Here is a 22,568-nt window from a genome sequence, read left to right as displayed (position 1 = left end):
TTCTCTGCTTTCAAAATCTTTCTGTTTGAACCCGTCTTGGTTTTCTTACTACAACCGGAAACTACATGTATTTTCAAAAATGTATATAAACCTTTTTGCTATAGTATTTTAATTCTTAATTTTTTGAATACGTAGTATTATACATGTTATAATAAGGTCTTTTATTACCGTGTGACATGGGTGCTCCGATAACGGAGGAATCTTACTAAGAGAAGAAGTGACATATAATATTGACATCGGTATCGGGTTTGACCCGGAACATTCTAGTTATTGGTAATTAATTATGTGAAAAACAAAAGGGCCTGGAATGGTGTAATTTTTTTATCGACACAATTATCCTATATTAGTAATATATAAAGTTTAATTTCATGGCCGCTAACAAATTGGACCTCGTTATTTTAGTAGTATAGATACCTCTATTTTCTTTCAAAAAAAAATCAATTCATTAAGTATTATTATTTCAATTACCCCTACTGATTTCTACACCCTGAGCAGTAAAATTATGGTTACGAACAGTAAAAATTATATTACATGATCTGTAAGATGAAACATTGTGAACCCTTGAGTATTCACAGGAAAAATTAATCCCACTGCTGGGAAAAATCTGTTAAGAAAGTATTAGTTCATTATGTAAGACATGTAAAGCCTTCATTATAGTATACAAAGTCTTAGAAAAGTATTGATTTTGGCAAAGAATTCCTTGACAGTTAAGGCCATTACCCCCAAAATTAATCCCAACCTTCCTTTTTAGGTATGGAACCTTGTGGTACAATTTCATAGAGATCCATACACTTATACACAAGTTATTGTCCTGAAACAAGAAAAATGCTTGTTTTGGACCCTTTTAGGCCTCTAATTCATAAACATTTAAGAGAATAATCCCCTAAATCAATCCCAACCTTCCTTTTGTGGTATGAAACCTTGTGGTGCAATTTCATAGAGATCCATTCATTTATACCTAAATTATTGTCTGCAGACCAAATGTTGAATAACGATGACAGCATTGACATAAAATCATAGCGTTATATATACGACTGCAAATGTTTTGCCGTCTTATAAAAAAAAATAAGCATCCTCTGAATTATGAAAATGGGGCCAAGGACAGTAGTCATATGACATGCGAGAAAAAAATTGAGGGAAAACAAATATCATTTATCTTGAATTCAAACCTAACCTGGATTTTATCTGTCATGTTGTCTGTCTAGAGAAATAAACTGTGTTAGTTACACGAGTAACCACATTAAAAACATACAACAGCTAAGCCTTATCGTCTGGATTTTACAATAGCCTTTGAACAGATGATTGATTTTGGGTTTTGCTTTTTGGTAAAACAGATGAAATGTCTTAAGCACTGGTCCTTTTCTTTTGCGTGTCTCGTCCTGAACATGCATGAAATATTTGTCATTTGACGTTAAGCCACCAACAATCACTCATATTCTTTTGTGTTTTCATGTGTGTGTAGTGATTTTATGTCATCATAGTCATGGACTGATACATCACATCTTATCTTTTCCAGTAAACTACAAAAAGTTGGAACTATGCGCCATTGCTTCTAAATGACTATAAGTATACGGCAAACAGGAATTTGATGACAAATGGTTGTGAAATACATATGTGAAGCTTGATTCCATTTTTTCATGTAATTTGTTACCGTTATTTGTAGTGCATGAGGAAAATGTGATGAACATGTCATACATGACCATTATGTGTAATAATATAAGTATTAGGTTACCAGAAAGTTAATGATTGGTGAATCTTAAAATGCAAAACACGTTTAGGTAATGCTCCCATGAACCAAGATACCAAAATTCAGAAAACTGTAAGTTTTTAATCCAATGAAAAATGCAGACTGAGTACGTGAAAAGCCAGATGTAAACTAATATATCCCCACCCCCTTTCCTTTAGAGTTGGCGTATAATAGTAGTTCATAAAGGATTAAGGATAAAGAAATCCCACCCAAGGGAAAAATCACCGTCAGAAAGTTTCATCGTGTCTATGCTATATTTATTTAGCTGTGTGGTTATTTATACCTTCAATATATGTACTGTCTTGTAAAACATCTTAAACTGTAGGTATCAACTGTTCATATTGACTGTCTATTTTTTCTTCACTAATGTCCATAGCAGTCCTTAGAAATTCACCTTAAATAACAAGTACAATATTCAAGTGGCATCATAACAATGCAAAATAGTCATGATAGCTTAATTTTTTACAACTATTAGGTGATTTTATTTATCCTTCTATCATGTGTAATAATATATTAGTATATTGTTCACAAGAATTTGATGACAGATGGATGAAAAAAACAGCACACGCTATAGCATGCTTATAAAGATTGATATCAAATTTCAGTAAGCTAAGATTTCAATTTTATCAGAAAATGCAAGTAGGCCAAGGGAGGGGCAGCCCGATATTCCGACACCCCAATAGTCAGACGCCCCATTAGTCCGACATCCAATTGATCCGACAACCCAATAGTCCGAAGCCCCATTGGTCCGACGCCCTAATAGTCCGACACTGAATAATTGAACAAAAGTTATATTTCTTTTATATTTGAAAGCATGATGACGTGTTAATTTAATACTAAAACAAACTGTGTTTAGAAAAGAAGGCCTTGTCCATCGACTAATCAAGAAAAGTAATCCAAGTTATCAAGGTAGGTTTGCAGACATGTATTAGTGAAAATAGTAGGATATGTTCACCTAAACAAAACATAGATTGATAGAGGCGCGGGCCTCATGTTTTGCGTAACTAAAAAGGAGTATCAATTTCTTAACTATAGCATGTATAGTGAACATTTTGATAAATCAAGTTTTGTCGAATTATTTACATTTAGATACTTAACTTAGTATTTCTCTCAACGCAGAGAACTAAGAAAAAGAAATGTTAGGCTATAATGAAGCTTTACTGCTTACATAATTGTGTGTGTGATGCTGGCTTCATTGTACAGGATGGACAAATGTTTCTGGTTAAATGCTAATAGTGCTTGGTGACATCCCGTTAGTCTGACAACCATTATTCCGACAGCCCATTGTTTTGACAATGCATCTGTCATAAATGTATGGGTAAATTTTCTCCAAAAAATCAACTCCGTTCTCGATTATATTTGTGGTTGTCCGTTTATATTCCAATTATTCTTCTCATGCGGGATATTTGTCTCAGTGCCTTGGAGTTGATACATATGCTTATTGCTACTGCTGAGTCCTTATCCTTGTCCCTCATTTTGTTTTACGGGTCAGGGGATTTTATTTGTCTTTATATTTCGGCGTTTGTGTGTCCATTGTAATTCTGTATGGTTCTAGTTCCCGGTTTTGTTTTTGTCTCTTGATTTACCTTTTTTTTTACTATAGATCTTCGGTTTTCCCCATTTCGTATCAAGGGAGTGAGAGTTCACCACTATTAACTACATAAATGAATATATCAGAGTTGGATAACCCTACCCGCCCCGTGTTGGTCATAACATTTTAAACCCCTTGTACCAATCAACTAAGTTTTATTTAATTTTGTCGCGGAAAATGGCGACAAATGAAGCGATAGTCAAAAATGAGGAAAATTTCGAGACAAACGCAAACCCAGAGCCCAAAAAAAAAGTGACAAATAGGACGAACTAGGTGCTCCGAAAAGATGAGCAACTCCTGCTTCTACCAAAACACCCAGCGTGCGTTTGATGAAGTCATGTTCGGGAACATGAATCCACCAAATTCGGAGACAGTACGCAGCACTTCCCATAACGGTTGATCAGACATAGAGATGACACTCAATAAATATGTAGGGGTACCGATTTTTTTATCCCGAGCTTATTTTAAAATCTGGAAAAAGCATGCCACTTTTATAATGCAGTTGGGGCGGGGGCAGGACGGGGCAAAATATTTTAAGATTAACTCCGTTTTCAATGATTCTAGTTCTAATGCAAACGCAAATGCAAATGATTTAAACGAAACATGAGAAGCTGGGGGAGTTGTCGAAGGACAACAATATACACGCGAATAATTGCATGCACAATAGGGATAGCAAATAGTCCCTTGTGGGCGAGGGTCCTAATTGAATAATATACACAAATTTTAGTTACGTATATATATATATATACAGATTTCGAATTAAGTATATAATAAAGAGCTGCGCCATGAGCGCATGAGTACGCCTGTCCCAAAGAATAAAGTTCCATAACTCCTCAATGTCATATCAACATTTTATAATAAAAACTAAAGAGAGATTATTTTGATAGATATAAACCAGTCACCAAAGTTTTATGAAAACTGCTCAAAGCACATTTGAGTTATTGTTCGAAAACTGGAAAATCTCCCTTTTTTAATGAATAAAACCAAATTACTCGGAAACGTAAAATCTAAAATTTATAAAAATTGAAAGGGACGTCAATAGATTTAAACAATTCACCAAAGTTTCATGCAAATTGGTTAAAGCGTTTTTGAGTTATTGTCCGATATTTCTACGACGGATGGACAGACGGACGGACTGACGGATGCACGGGTGCACAGACGGACGTCCGGTGTTTCTGTGTCCCCTACAACGCGTCGCGTAGGGGTCAATTAAACTGGGTAACAAAATTAAACATTTCATAATTTTCTAGACATCTAACAAACAAGGAGATCAGAAGGTTATGAAGTTTTGTATGAAATCCGTATGTTGCTATGCAATGAATAACTTTCGGTCCAAGCGGACTAACCTCTATGAGGAAAACTAAATTATATGAAGCAAAGATTAACTGTTTTGAAAGGCAAATTTAAAAAAAAATTGATTTGGATATATACAATGCGAATAAATCAAGAAATTACAAACCGGACAATCTTATGTATGTTGTAATAATTTGGCGTTGATGTCAAAGTAAAACTAGGTTATTCATCAGTTATTGTGACATGCCACACGTTTTCTTATCGGTGTATAGATACACCGATACTAACATTTCCCATATTTTCCTTTATAGTACAGTATGCAAAAACGTTTACGAATAAAATGATTATTTAACTAAATATCTATCCGAACAAAATCTGTCATTATTTGGAGAAAAACTAGTTAGATATTAAGTCAGTTTCGATCGAAGTCAGAAAAACACATATATCAAGTAAACGATAATATGGATGACTGTTCGTAGAAATATTTGGAAAGAAAAAATAAAAAAAAAAAAAATTACCAGGACAGTTTTAAAAACATATATAAATTAATATCAAGGATAGAATGTGAAGTGATTTCTACATTTCTTCTACATAAATGGACCTAAACAGCTCTCACCCAGAAACAATCTTTTTGTCAACAACTAATACAAAATTTTCCTTGTACGCAGGTCAAAGTGTTTTTAGCTTTTACCTTGTGATAAAGCGTAGTATGGAGACATAATAATCTGGTAGTATAAGTGGGAAAGGAAGAGTTCATGTTTCCCAACCTTCACGAAACATATTTTTTTAATAAAAAAGATACATAATTGGGTTAGTCATGTAAGGTCTTGTTTTTGTTAAAATTTTGTACTCATCAGGCGTTCTTGCGTCCTAACTCTCATTTCATTCCTGTGTCAATGTCAGAGAAGTGGTGTGGGTTGCTAGAGTTTACTTTTTTTCACACAGCATGTTTGCTTGTGCTATTCAATCGATCAACATTTCGACCGATTATGGATTATTCCTAAAGTGGAAAGAAAAGACAACCGATTAGTTGTGTTTTAAGGGACAGCAAGGAACACGAATGAAAATAACAATGTACAGCGAAAAAGGTTTGTTGTTTTATGAATATGCAATAACAAATCAATCGTTGATCTACATTCCATGAGTATTCGTACATGATCGATATGTATTTTGTTTAACGTCCAGTGGCAAATGTTTCATTGCTATTCAATACAAGTTCATTCTGACAGCAAGTTTAATCCGTTTTATTGAAGTTTCAACCTCAACAAAGTCTTTATCGATTGAACAATTTTACAAACAAACTTTTAAACTCACTAATTTTCAATTAATATATAATCAATTAACAATTCGACAACGTTCAGTTTTGAAAGTTTTCGATCGATACGTTCGTGTACAGTGTAGATACCACGTTAATGATTCTATGAAGATTTTCTATTACCACAGTAGTTTACCTTTGTCGGACTATTTGGGTGTCGGACTAATAGGGTGTCGGACCAATGGGGCGTCGGACTAATGGGGTGTCGGACCAATGGAGTGTCAGACTAGTGGGGTGTCGGAATATCGGGGCGACCCAGCCGAGGGACATACTGACTGACCGATAGAAGTACAGGAGTAAGGGTATAAAGAAAGGGAATGTCTCATATTGTAAACAGTAGTAAAAGCTATTTTCCCTTTCCTTTTATTTTTGAATCAACGCGCATGGCTTATGTATACTGAACTGTTCCCCATATATCTGTTTCTTTTCCATTAAATTGATCCCTCATTTCTGGAACAACAAACAAGAAAATGTAAAATCCCAATACTAAATAGGGTTTCTTTTTTATCAATTTCAATTCAACAGCATGAACAGTGTAAACTTTGAGGAAATCAATCCAAGCATACAGGAATAAGTCAAAGTCATGATTTTTTGTGCTCGGTATGTTAAATAATGATCAATTTTTATAAATTTTAAATCATGATCATAATTCTGGAATGAAAAAAGTGAAAATCATGAAAATTGAAAGCCGGCTTACTTCGATCAATTCCAGCAATGTGATAAAATTTCCGTAAAAAGTATTTCAGTTAAGTTTAACTTAGTTATTGTTAAATTGTATTGAAGGCTGCCATTTTGCAATGAATAATGATTTCAATTTTCTTCAAGAGAGCATATAGTAATAGGAGTTTGCTCTGGATAAATCTCCAGTTTTGATGAATTTTCTGAATAAATAACAACTTTTGCCCTGATTTTTAAGAAAATGTATAAAAAATTAATATAAATTAATATATTATTTTAGAATTTTTTAGGGGCATATTAAAATAAAACCATTTACTTGTTTCTTTCTTGTAAATTAAAAACTAAAAGTTTTCAAAAAAAATCTTCTATAAAATTGATTAATTTGGAGCATTAAAACAAATATTTTTTAGTCCGAACCCAAAAAAAATCCTTTTAAATGAATGGGCGTATATATCTCCTATCCATTCTTCCAATTCACCAACCCTTTATATAATTAAAGTGGCAAAATGCACTTTTCAAATTGGTCAAAATTTATATAGTTTAACCAGAATATAAATAGTGCTTAAAGCAGTTTTTCATGAAATTTTGGTGGTCTGTTAAAATCTATTGAAATAAGCTCCCTTTTGATTTGTTTTCTTTATGAATATTTGATATGACATTGCAGAGTTATGGAACTTTATTGTTGAAAAATCATCGAACATGGACATTTATAAAATCTTATTCGTTCAAAAATCAATGCCATAAACTTAGTTAATCTTGAGGTAACCTAAATAGTGCCAAATTAATAAATATTTCTTAATAGTTTATTCACCTTCCTGAGAACCCATAGCGCGTCTCTCTGCAAGTTTTTGGCTTCCACTTGCCATCTCTGCATGAAAAGAAAAAAGACATTGTTAAATAACAAGTTTTTTTGTTTTGTTATATGCAGTGCATCTAAAATTACTTGTAATTTGAAAAAAAAAAATATGTTTAAATATTAAACAAAAACATTGACTGATATAATTGATAATACCAAATCTCCGATAAATCATTTACATTTTTTTAAAATACTTGTAAACTTAAACTATTTGTTTGTATTAATGTAAATCGTTAAGCTACATTCAAGACGTAAAAAGTCAAATAATGAAAGCTCAATACAGCTGTTGCCTCAGCTAGTCATTCCGGAAAACATTTCGTAGAGTTGGCATGCAAACCTAGATGAAAGAATAATACAACAAATATGAAAAACATTCTATTTGATTAAATACTTAAAAAATAATTTCACTCTTACTTTAGTAATATCCATCTTTAAGTACCCCCCCCCCCCCCCCCTCCCCCCCAAAAAAAATATTAAATAAATAAATAAATAAATATACAATAAAGTTGCAGTTAAAAGGAGTAGGGCAACGAAGGGTCAAAAACTGCCTGGTCTCAGAAATTGACGAAACTATTACAGAAAGATCACTTACTAGACTAAGTGTAGTTCATAAAATGATTAGCATAAAACTAGTAACAGTGTTTGTATAATTTTCCAGGACGTCAGAAAAGACTAAGGTACAATGGCATTAAAGCCATTTGCGCGAAATGTTAGAATTGATTTCTGTAACTTCATAATCATTTTACCACAAGAATTACTTTTACAAAATATTTCTTAAATCTCGTCCATATATATCTTTTTTAACCCTTTTGACAGAAACTTACTAATATTAAGGTTCACGCTGCACATAAGCGCTTCATGTAAATTGTGTATAAGTTGCCCGAATACTCGTTTTCTGCATTGGAATTCACGAAATAGAAATTGCAGAGACCATGTAAACAAACATGATTCTATAGCATAGATTTAATTCAAAAACATAAAGGATTTTTAAACATAAGCAATGCATGACTTTTATTGGGCAGAAGGAATTTTGACTGAAATCTATAAAATATTTTGGCGAGCGAAGTACAGTCGTAAAAATGTATGAGGATAGTTCATCACAACACATCACATCACATCATCTTACTTGTTAATAAATAGAAGGCCGGTGATTCACTTAAACACAGAAAAGTTTATTTTTTAGTAAAGAAGTAAAAGATGAAATTACAGATAAAGATAAACAATGTGTATAACAAGTACAAATCATTACATGTACTTCAATAGTCATAGAACACATTATAATCGTACAAAAGTCATCAGACACCAGAACAACACATGCACTCATAAACATCACTCTCTTTCTGGGTGATTATGGAACGCCATGACTGCCTTATGTTGATGATAATCATTATATGCAGTGATCACAGCATTATATGCAGCTGTGACAGCATTATATTCAGTGGTCACAACATTATATGCAGTGGTCACAACATTATATGCAGTGGTCACAACATTATATGCAGTGTTCACAACATTATATGCAGTGGTTACACCATTATATTCAGTGGTCACAACATTATATGCAGTGGTCACAACATTATATGCAGTGGTTACAACATTATATGCAGTGTTCACAACATTATATGCAGTGGTCACAACATTATATGCAGTGGTCACAACATTATATGCAGTAGTTAAAACATTATAAGCAATGGTCACAACATTATATGCAGTGGTCACAACATTATATGCAGTGGTCACAACATTATATGCAGTGGTCACAACATTATATGCAGTAGTTAAAACATTATATGCAGTGATTACAACATTATATGCAGTGGTCACAACATTATATGCAGTCGTGATAGCATTATATGCAGTTGTTGGAACATTATATGCAGTGATTACAACATTATATGCAGTGGTCACAACATTATATGCAGTCGTGATAGCATTATATGCAGTTGTTGGAACATTATATGCAGTGATTACAACATTATATGCAGTGGTCACAACATTATATGCAGTCGTGATAGCATTATATGCAGTTGTTGGAACATAATATGCAGTGATTACAACATTATATGCAGTGGTCACAACATTATATGCAGTCGTGATAGCATTATATGCAGTTGTTGGAACATTATATGCAGTGGTCACAACATTATATGCAGTGGTCACAACATTATATGCAGTCGTGATAGCATTATATTCAGTTGTTGGAACATTATATGCAGTGATTACAATATTATATGCAGTGGTCACAACATTATATGCAGTCGTGATAGCATTATATTCAGTTGTTGGAACATTATATGCAGTGGTCACAACATTATATGCAGTGGTCACAACATTATATACAGTGGTCACAACATTATATGCAGTGGTCACAACATTATATGCAGTGGTCACAACATTATTATGCAGTGGTTAAAACATTATATGCAGTGGTCACAACATTATTTGCAGTCGTAATAGCATTATATTCAGTTGTTGGAACATTATATGCAGTGGTCACAACATTATTTGCAGTCGTGATAGCATTATCTGCAGTTGTTGGAACATTATATGCAGTGGTCACAACATTATTTGCAGTCGTGATAGCATTATATGCAGTTGTTGGAACATTATATGCAGTGGTCACAACATTATATGCAGTGGTCACAACATTATATGCAGTTGTTGGAACATTATATGCAGTGATTACAACATTATATGCAGTGGTCACAACATTATATGCAGTCGTGATAGCATTATATGCAGTTGTTGGAACATTATATGCAGTGATTACAACATTATATGCAGTGGTCCCAACATTATATGCAGTCGTGATAGCATTATATTCAGTTGTTGGAACATTATATGCAGTGATTACAACATTATATGCAGTGGTCACAACATTATATGCAGTCGTGATAGCATTATATGCAGTTGTTGGAACATTATATGCAGTGGTCACAACATTATATGCAGTGGTCACAACATTATATGCAGTAGTTAAAACATTATATGCAGTGATTACAACATTATATGCAGTGGTCACAACATTATATGCAGTCGTGATATCATTATATGCAGTTGTTGGAACATTATATGCAGTGGTCACAACATTATATGCAGTGGTCACAACATTATATGCAGTCGTGATAGCATTATATGCAGTTGTTGGAACATTATATGCAGTGATTACAACATTATATGCAGTGGTCACAACATTATATGCAGTCGTGATAGCATTATATTCAGTTGTTGGAACATTATATGCAGTGATTACAATATTATATTCAGTGGTCACAACATTATATGCAGTCGTGATAGCATTATATTCAGTTGTTGGAACATTATATGCAGTGGTCACAACATTATATGCAGTGGTCACAACATTATATGCAGTGGTCACAACATTATATGCAGTGGTCACAACATTATATGCAGTGGTCACAACATTATTATGCAGTGGTTAAAACATTATATGCAGTGGTCACAACATTATTTGCAGTCGTGATAGCATTATATTCAGTTGTTGGAACATTATATGCAGTGGTCACAACATTATTTGCAGTCGTGATAGCATTATATTCAGTTGTTGGAACATTATATGCAGTGGTCACAACATTATTTGCAGTCGTGATAGCATTATATCCAGTTGTTGGAACATTATATGCAGTGGTCACAACATTATTTGCAGTCGTGATAGCATTATATTCAGTTGTTGGAACATTATATGCAGTGGTCACAACATTATTTGCAGTCGTGATAGCATTATATGCAGTTGTTGGAACATTATATGCAGTGGTCACAACATTATTTGCAGTCGTGATAGCATTATATGCAGTTGTTGGAACATTATTTGCAGTGGTCACAACATTATATGCAGTGGTCACAACATTATATGCAGTTGTTGGAACATTATATGCAGTGATTACAACATTATATGCAGTGGTCACAACATTATATGCAGTCGTGATAGCATTATATGCAGTTGTTGGAACATTATATGCAGTGATTACAACATTATATGCAGTGGTCACAACATTATATGCAGTCGTGATAGCATTATATGCAGTTGTTGGAACATTATATGCAGTGATTACAACATTATATGCAGTGGTCACAACATTATATGCAGTCGTGATAGCATTATATTCAGTTGTTGGAACATTATATGCAGTGATTAAAATATTATATGCAGTGGTCACAACATTATATGCAGTCGTGATAGCATTATATTCAGTTGTTGGAACATTATATGCAGTGGTCACAACATTATATGCAGTGGTCACAACATTATATGCAGTGGTCACAACATTATATGCAGTGGTCACAACATTATTATGCAGTGGTTAAAACATTATATGCAGTGGTCACAACATTATTTGCAGTCGTGATAGCATTATATTCAGTTGTTGGAACATTATATGCAGTGGTCACAACATTATTTGCAGTCGTGAAAGCATTATATTCAGTTGTTGGAACATTATATGCAGTGGTCACAACATTATTTGCAGTCGTGATAGCATTCTATCCAGTTGTTGGAACATTATATGCAGTGGTCACAACATTATTTGCAGTCGTGATAGCATTATATTCAGTTGTTGGAACATTATATGCAGTGGTCACAACATTATTTGCAGTCGTGATAGCATTATATGCAGTTGTTGGAACATTATATGCAGTGATCACAACATTATTTGCAGTCGTGATAGCATTATATGCAGTTGTTGGAACATTATTTGCAGTGGTCACAACATTATATGCAGTGGTCACAACATTATATGCAGTTGTTGGAACATTATATGCAGTGATTACAACATTATATGCAGTGGTCACAACATTATATGCAGTCGTGATAGCATTATATGCAGTTGTTGGAACATTATATGCAGTGATTACAACATTATATGCAGTGGTCACATCATTATATGCAGTCGTGATAGCATTATATGCAGTTGTTGGAACATTATATGCAGTGATTACAACATTATATGCAGTGGTCACAACATTATATGCAGTCGTGATAGCATTATATGCAGTTGTTGGAACATTATATGCAGTGGTCACAACATTATATGCAGTGGTCACAACATTATATGCAGTCGTGATAGCATTATATGCAGTTGTTGGAACATTATATGCAGTGATTACAACATTATATGCAGTGGTCACAACATTATATGCAGTCGTGATAGCATTATATGCAGTTGTTGGAACATTATATGCAGTGATTACAACATTATATGCAGTGGTCACAACATTATATGCAGTCGTGATAACATTATATTCAGTTGTTGGAACATTATATGCAGTGATTACAACATTATATGCAGTGGTCACAACATTATATGCAGTCGTGATAGCATTATATTCAGTTGTTGGAACATTATATGCAGTGGTCACAACATTATATGCAGTGGTCACAACATTATATGCAGTGGTCACAACATTATATGCAGTAGTTAAAACATTATATGCAGTGATTACAACATTATATGCAGTGATCACAACATTATATGCAGTCGTGATAGCATTATATGCAGTTGTTGGAACATTATATGCAGTGGTCACAACATTATATGCAGTGGTCACAACATTATATGCAGTCGTGATAGCATTATATGCAGTTGTTGGAACATTATATGCAGTAATTACAACATTATATGCAGTGGTCACAACATTATATGCAGTCGTGATAGCATTATATGCAGTTGTTGAAACATTATATGCAGTGATTACAACATTATATGCAGTGGTTAAAACATTATATGCAGTGGTCACAACATTATTTGCAGTCGTGATAGCATTATATTCAGTTGTTGGAACATTATATGCAGTGGTCACAACATTATTTGCAGTCGTGATAGCATTATTTTCAGTTGTTGGAACATTATATGCAGTGGTCACAACATTATTTGCAGTCGTGATAGCATTATATTCAGTTGTTGGAACATTATATGCAGTGGTCACAACATTATTTGCAGTCGTGATAGCATTATATGCAGTTGTTGGAACATTATATGCAGTGGTCACAACATTATTTGCAGTCGTGATAGCATTATATGCAGTTGTTGGAACATTATATGCAGTGGTCACAACATTATACGTGTTTTGTTGATGAAGTTGATGATCAGTGATGGTGATGATGATGATTAATCATAGTGATGGTGGTGGTTCAGATTCGGTAAACTTCGTAATTTTTTTATCGGAAATTACCGAATGCAATCATAAATGATAATGCCCCGCAAACAAAACGAAACAGCTAGTTATTGAAGTCATGTAATTTAGGCAATTCGATTGAAATCTTTATCAGAGAAAAAATAACACCAGCTATTGACTGCAAATTGGAAAAAAATATTTTATCCATTTAGGGGTAGTTCATTCCGAGGAAATTGTGAAACTAAGAGTTGAATGCATTAATTATAGTTCTATATATCTTAAGAAATACGCACGGCATAATATGTAATTAAAAATAATGAATATTAAATATGAAATATTGAATGACATTAGTATACTATATGTCTCGAGCTCATTTCATATTGAACAACCAAAAGATATAAGCCATTTAAAGTCTTAAGTCAATATTCAGTGCCATATTTCATATATGTAAGACTCAGATCGACGTCCACCGGGAACCTTAATCGAGGTCCGTTTCTCAAATCATGTGGTCCCATGACTGTACATCAAACTATAACCGAAAGTCTCCTCTTTTCGATGTATTACATGATTTGATCATTTGTTCCAACTTTGATTTTTTTTTATTTTCTCTGAAGTGATCGTTTTGTTTTCGTATAATGCTGTGCAAATATACAAATATTTGTTTTAAATATTTTATACATATCACAATGGCTTATGTTTAGGAACAACAAAGGATAAAACATCCCGTCGCAAAGAATGAACTAAAACAAATTAAAAAAAAACGAACATGGATAAATGACAACCGGTCAACCACCGACAGCAGATTCTGCACTTGGACAGAAATAGTTTGCGTACATGAAACACGTCAATCCACTGAATCTACCTACGATGTCTCATTCCTTTTTATATTCATATGAAAAAAGGAGATATGAATATGCGTCAATGAGGTAGCAATCCAACGACAAAGATAAACGTACAACAACGGAGTAATAAAGTCGGCAACAATAGACAACTATCTGTACAATATATAAAACTCTGTTTGAAATAAGGAAATTAAGAAGTATGACCAATTTACCACGAATTTATTCCACGCCAGGGGCATTTTAACGTCTTTTGATCTTATTTCAATGATCAGTATGATCATATTAACAACTTGATATGTTTATACTTTAAGAATTTAAAAAAAAATATAATTGTGCATTTCTGATCATTTATCCCCCAAAAAACAACGTCAGACAACTCGGGACTGCAATTTAGATATATCATGACCCAGTATTTTTCAAGGAGAACCAATTTGAAATATCTGTCAAAAGAAAACTATGTATTGCATTTTGGAAACAAATTAATTTCTGTTGGTCAGCGATGTCATTCGAGATAGAAATTTACTTAAACATATAATATTTGCAATATCGTTTTAAAAAGGCATGGAACAACAATTTTAAGTGCAAAATAACTATTTTTTAATTGAAAATCGTTTTAAGTATATAATTCGGAATATGCAATATATAAATAAACAGCTGCGCCATGAGCGCATGATACGCCCGTCGTCTTGTGTGTGAATTTTTATGCAATAAGCATAAAAAGTTTCTGACATATGGCGAAGTGACATGCGAAACCCCCCCCCCCCCCCCTTCTTTTTTTTTTACAAAAAACTCAATATCTCTAAAATAAAATTTTGAATCAAAACCAAAAAGTATACAGATCTTTAGATTAATATAACTAAGAAGTGTGTAAAATTTTAAGCAATAATCATAAATCGTTTTTGAGATACGGCGCGACATGTGAAAACCCCCCTTTAAAAAAAAAAATCAATATCTCAAAAATAAAATTTTGAATCAAAACCAAAATGTATACAGATATTTAGATTAATATAACTAAGAAGTGTGTAAAATTTTAAGCAATAATCATAAATCGTTTTTGAGATACGGCGCAACATGTGAAAAACCCCTCCTCCTTTTTTTTACAAAATACTCAATAACTCAAAAATAAATTTTGAATCATCACCAAAAAGTATACAGATCTTAAGGTTAATATAACTAAGAGGTGTGTAAAGTTTTAAGCAATAATCATAAACTGTTTTTGAGATACGGCGCGACATGTGAAAATCCCTTCCCCCTTTTTTAACAAAATACTCAATATCTCTAAAATAAAATTTTGAATCATCACCAAAAAGTATACAGATCTTAAGATTAATATAACTAAGAAGTGTGTAAAGTTTTAAGCAATAATCATAAATTGTTTTTGAGATACGGCGCGACATGTGAAAAAAAACACACACCTGTTTTAGTTACTAAGTCCCGTAACTCAAAAAGTTTTAATCTTATTTTCACCAAAAAAGTATACAGATCGTTTGACCATCATAAGAAACAACTATGTTCAGTTTCATGAAATTTGGATAAGTCATTCTCAAGTTACGGTGCGACATGTTTACCCCGGACAGACAGACGGACAGACGGACGGACACCGGACATTTGTATACCATAATACGTCCCGTCAAAAATTGACGGGCGTATAAAAACTAATAAATTTCGACAAGTTATCCTAGCTAGTCTTGCTAGTGGACATAGTGTACCGTTTTTTCATATAGAACTATCATTCCTCTATCTAAAATTTTCAACTGTACTTTGTTATGATTTTTATTATCATTTGGTCAAATTAAACAGACTCATGCCTCAATCCGTACATGTATGAAAATAAGAAGATAAAGACCTACCAATGTGATGCAAGCTTAAAACTAGATACATTAGCATACTAAAGTGTTGATTTGATGCAAGTTTTTAACGGAATCATAATGTTGATGTGTGTGTGAGTACACGACAACTGGTACCGTCTACAAGTCGTACTTTTACCAACTCGTATTTCTACCAATCCTACTTTTACCAACTCGTACCTATGTTTGTAGCATTGTTATGTATCATTTAATCAGAAATGGTATGTTGGTGTTTTATAATTGATATCCAAGACATGTATGATGGTCTAGATCGGGTTTATAGAACAGGATGTTTTGTTTTGGAACCATTCAAGACTTATAAACAGCTCGTAACCAATCTTTGCTGCAGAAGAGTTACACTTATCAGTATTGGGAATTAAAAGTACAAATGTATTATAAAGATATTCGCCTTTGAAATACTGTACAATGTACAGTCATGTAATGTATATTTTAGATTTTAAAATGTAGAGTAATCATTTTGTTTTCATTTAATATACAAGGTTATTTTGTCAAACATTTGCCAGTCAGAACAGAAAAAGGTACATGTAATATACTTATAATAAGGCAGTTTGCAAATTGTGTCTTAATATATTTATCATGCAATCATGCATATACTTAAAATAAATAAACACATGTACAATAGAGTAAGACACAAGTCCAAGTGACATACATGTATTCTTCAGCTACATGTATCTGGTCACAAAAATAGCGATACAATTTTTCAGGTACACATGTACATTATAAATAAATATTAGAAAAATATCAAAAAATGATATTGTATTTGGCCTATAACAAGTTTAATTCAAGAAATACATTTTTGTATCTATTTCTATATTTATAAATTTCATGTATTTAACACAGATCATATTTGTACACACATGTACACTTATAGAGCATTTGAACTATGCATAGCACATTTATACCATGTTTTTGGTATATGATATTTACATTGAAAATAGATCATGTATTTGGTCAAGAAAGTTACAAATTAAGCATATGTATACATGTCATGCATGTAACCGCTCAATAGAATTTGACGTCTCAATCTGAGACGCATTGTATATACATGATAAGGACCTACAAAATTAGAAAAAGACAAAATTATTCAGTTTACATGAATACATATTATAAAGAAAAAAAAATAAATAGAAAAAGGCAAGCATGACTTTCATACTTTTTTAAAAACATAAAATACATGAATGAGCCAATATCCATATTTAAAATGCACTTAAAGGTATATTAGACATTTGCGGAAACTATGTCTATACCTAGGGTTACACTTATACTTACGATTGCAGTTGACGAAAAACAAGGTGTCCTCTCAAAATAAGAAAATAAACCCAATTGATATAGATATAGTAAAATGAAATGATATTTTTTTTATCATGTAAATAAGTCTTTTCGACGACACACAAATGCAGAAACTTATGGTCACAACAGATATGAATCGCCACAAAGTCCCCATAACATTGTGTGTGGTTTTTTTTAATTCTCCGAATGCGTGTTCCACCTCTTCTCTATAGTGTGTAATATGTCTATTTAATTTTCTACACTTCCTCTGCATAATCTGGGGTTTGTCTCATGTCAGGTGTCAATACTGGATATCTGTTCGGATGTATTTTGTCGCCTAGCAAAAACAGCTCGGTCGTGAAAGGTAATTCTTGTCCTATATTTCTTATCAACATTTATTGCTGATGCCAAAGAAATCTTCACTCAACATAACATTTCCTGTCTTCGTTCAATATTACAAATTAAGTGTGAATGCAGTGACAATGTCTGTGTCCTGGGAAATACTATTCTAAGACTTTTAGTTCCGTTATCGGCCACAAACTTTCCGTCGATAGCCCTACTGCAAACGGAAGTTTTGGCCACCCACCTTGTAAGTTCTGCCAATCATCCAGTGAAAGAAGGCCAATAGATAAGACGGTTATATGTTTCTTGAAATAGGTATACATGTATGTGTTTTTTTTTTCTTTTATAGTCGAAACACTAAGGTCAACTATTTCAGAAATCAGATGACAAGACGGGTAACCATAACATAAAGGAAGAATTCTGTTTCCCGGGGAAAGCTTATGATCCCGACCGGTTCTCTGTCTGAAGAGACCATTAACATCGACTACAATTTAAAGTAACGTTTCAGGAGTTTCACATGTAAAAAGAATATCGTTTGCTTGCAAAACAAGTGATCACATTTCCCTATTCCAAAAGTATACATCATTGCCTATAATATTTCCTGATTATAAAAGATTGGTTTGTCGTTGGTCAAGCTAGGACTACCAGTGTTAGAATCAGATGGCGAATGAAATGTATACCTTACATCTGGTGGAGTCTGCATCAGGGCAGGTAGTGCTGTCATGGTTAATCTGTGTTCTTCGTCCATAACGGGGAAAAAAATAAATGCACGAAATACAATTATCATTTATTCATTTTTCCGTATTAATAGTTCCACTCGCTTTACAAAAGCGGGCGATATGTAGTAATTGGAAGTCGTACATCTTTTATACGATTACACTTTTGTATCCGCAAATGCTCCTTAACCGAATTAAATTACGTGTGATTTTTTTTAACGTTTAAATCTTTCCAAATAATGTAAACGGTATTTTTCTACTGTTTTTGACGTTAATGATTCATGTAGTAAATATCACGTTGGCGATTTTTTTAAAATATCAGCTTATAATCTATTCCTAATGAAAATTTTTAATATGAAAATATCTCGTTATAAATGATGTGTGATGTGTTTGATTAAGATTCAGATCCTATCAATATTCGTGTGCATTCAAATATCTTTAAAAGCAAAGATCATTGAAGTGAAGAATGATGTAATATAGTTTTATTTAATAACATATAACTACTTTATTTCTAAAGAAATAAAAAAAAATCCTCGTTTAAAAAAATGTTTGACTTGCATTAAATCTAAAATAGGGTTCACAGACATCCGTGTACTTTAAAAGACAACTTGAGTGTTTTAAGAATATTTAAACGAAGTTCCTGACAGTCTATATTTTGAAATTCTTGATTTAATTTAAAATGTAATGCATGTATATGTTTAATGCAGCTTAAGTTACCTTTTCTTTTTTTTAAACGAGGAAACGATGCAAAGGGGCATTTAGAACCCATAAGTCGAAGAAAAAAGACTCCACCATGGTCAAAAGAAAAACGACGAAAATACGAACAAAAGTTCACAAAAACTCCACAAAGAAATATACATGTAGAGTTCATTTCTCCATCATAAAAAAAACCAACTGATTTTGACGAATCATAGTATATGTTTTCCAATTAGAAAGGTAAAGTTTAAATAATTGAGACTTCTGATAAATGGTAAGGATAATTTGACAAACCACAATATAAATTGAATCAAGTTGTCGCTAATGATAGTCGAAAATTAACATTTGGTGCCTGACGGTAAAAGGCGTTTCAACCATCTTGAAATATTTCTAGGATCACTTATTACAACACGGGCCCGTATATGTAAAGACGAATATATATATCTGCTTTATATTTTCATTGCATTGAAAGATATTTGTTGGTTTATTTTTCCTAATTGATCTCGTTAGGCCGTCATAAAACAATTTATAGTAACAGAACTTATTGAAATGCATCAAACTGACAAGTTATCACAGCAACCTAAGATGGTCAGTTGGGGAGGGGGGGGGGGGGGGGGTTTAGGGGGGGGGGGGGGGTAGGGGGGGAGGGACTGAGAAGAACAAAATCTAGACAAAATAAACAAAAATCATATTAAATGTAAAAACCACGAAGAGCCTCTGGTCTGACAAGTGTTTCAAACTGGTCCGTCTTGTCTTTCAAACTGGTTCGAGCTGTCTATAAAAGTGGTCCGAGTTGTCTTTAAATTGGCCCAAGTTGTCATAGTCCGATTTGCCTTTGGGTCAGAGTTGTCCAGATTCCACCTGAAGCTGCCAAGATGCCATTTTTTATCAATATTTCTTTGAAATCCCGTTGTTCAACCATAGAAAAACATCATAGGAGTTAGTCTTTGTTTTGAACCGACGGTTTATATTTACACTTTGAAACGACCCAAGATTTAAATGCTACCTGTAAGTGTAATTGTAATCCTAATCGTAGGTGTATGACAGTTTCCGCAAATGTCTATTAAGACCATGCATTTGGTTTAACTTACAAGTTAAGTGCATACGCTTATTTAGACATGTTGAAGATTTATCAGCCAGTTATTTAAAATAAAGGTAGGATCAAACTATGTATTTGGCACTATTTGGTCTAAAATTTCATCAATTTCACAATTATTTATATTAGTACATCTACAATGTCACCTGGTCAGCTGGTTAGATTTCATCTTCTTAAAGTTTATCGGACATTGGATCCCGTTTTGTCGAAGGGCTTTAGATACAATTTTTCTTTGCGTTTCTTTAAAAGAAAATTAAAGCTTTTTGACCATCGTTAAAACATTAACTTGAAATGTAAGAATGAGCGCTTAAGCGATTGTAAACCATCCACTGCTTAACAATATTGTATTTAAAAGTTGTAAAACTCACTCCTGTGACATATGAAGCCATTCGACTAAAACATTTTAAATTACCATTTAAATAAATTATCACCGTTTATGCGTTTATAGCTGATACCTATCAAATCGTTGTACAATCAGCTGATAAATTTTCTGTCATAACAGTATCGCATGAAGAGTTCAAGGTAAAAAGATGAGTGTTTACTGATAGCGAAAAAAAATAAACAAGATGGACGACCTCGAACATTTTTTCACTTCTTTTGCCAAAGTTTTTTTGCAAAATATGCAAATGACGACCGCCAGCGAAAACTCTGCAGTCGCTGTGATTATAAATGTATAATAATGATAATGAGAATGGGAATAATTGTGCATTGCCACTTTATGAACTAATTTCAAAACAAAATTGCAAAAATTGCCACGTTTTACATAAGAATACGAATTAAGTCTAAACGTGTACGGCGAAGAATATTATCGGTATAAATAGTTATCTAATTTTGAGGGAGTTGAATTTAGAAAAAGAACGTATTCAGAGCTGTCATCGAAATGTGGATATTGTTTATCGAACTTTGAACTTTGCCGTTGTAAGAATTAGAAAGTTGGTTGAATATCTAGTCTCGATTCTTTGACCAGGTTTGGTAATACTGTTGGTTTGGGTTTTCAAATGTTTGGCCTCGAACATCAATTAAGAGATATTAATTGTCGAAATGCGCTTCTACGAAGTTCTGTAAAATTGGTACCGTTTAAAGTACTTTTAGAGTTACCCGAGATTATGGTTGTGGAGTACAAGTCAGAAAAATTTGTATGTTCTTCTTATATACTAATTATGGAGGCACACGGGCATATTTATATGTGAGATTGACTCGTTTCATTCCTGTGCTCGTGATTCAAAATTACAATAACAATTTCTAGAACAATGACAAAGAGTCTGATGTTATGGATTTTACAGAAAATTGTCATTAGACCTTAACTTTCAATGTGCCTGAGATTTTATGTTTTTCATTAAATCCATTCACTTTAATTCCTACAAAATGAAGAAGTAAATAATGATACTCACATTTTATTTCAGTGTGTATATCATCTTTGCTATTATTGATTTATTGATGTAGTACACAATAACACAATGTTTAACAGTGAAAACTTCATGCATCAACATAACCGTGTAATGATATTATGACCGTCATGGGTAACTGCACATGATAAAAGCATTTAAATTAAATACTCAAAATTTCAATTTAAATTTCTTACTATAAAAGGTTTAATGCTATATATATTTTCAATGATACTCTATGAGTGCATTTCTTTCTAACCAAAGTTTTGTAAACGTTGTGTGTCGTTTGTTATAGATTATTTTAAACGTTACAAAAGAAGAAGAAAAAATGCATCTTTTAATCAGTGTTTACTGACCCTGTTTAGTTTGTTTGAACTGTCAAAAAGTTGGTAATCAAACTTACTACGCGGGATAATAGCTTCTGTAGAAGATGTTTTATACACAGATGACATCGATCTTCTGTGCATATGTAATTCTAGATGAATGTATGAAGATAGTGATGATAAATATTTTAATGGATGAAATTTGAAAAAAAGGCAGGACATGAGTTTTCAGTAAAAAAAAAAGGCAGGATGACAATTTTTGTAAAAAAAGTCAGGATAAACTAATAAAAAAAAAAGGCAGGACCGAATATAGTGAAAAATAAAAAGGCAGGACGGAGATACCACTAAAAAATATGCAGGACAAAATTTTTCATCCTAGCCCCCCCTCATAAAAACCAAATGGTAGCTCCCTTAGAAAG

General features: G+C 32.9%; 1 long non-coding RNA gene across 1 annotated transcript; it reads right to left on the bottom strand.

The window, feature by feature from the left end:
* Positions 1 to 2,036: 2,036 nt before the first annotated feature.
* LOC127732888 (uncharacterized) lies at positions 2,037 to 21,936 on the bottom strand. The gene is made up of 3 exons (XR_007996485.1): positions 21,833 to 21,936; positions 7,436 to 7,492; positions 2,037 to 2,141 (listed from the first exon to the last, which is right to left on the bottom strand). It is a non-coding gene; the product is annotated as an uncharacterized LOC127732888 (long non-coding RNA).
* Between the last annotated feature and the right edge of the window lie 632 nt (positions 21,937 to 22,568).

The sequence above is a fragment of the Mytilus californianus genome, unplaced genomic scaffold, assembly GCF_021869535.1.
Source record: "Mytilus californianus isolate M0D057914Y unplaced genomic scaffold, xbMytCali1.0.p SCAF_29, whole genome shotgun sequence".
In the NCBI taxonomy this organism is placed as follows: Eukaryota; Metazoa; Mollusca; class Bivalvia; order Mytilida; family Mytilidae; genus Mytilus; species Mytilus californianus.
This window is presented reverse-complemented; position numbering and strand designations above follow the sequence as displayed.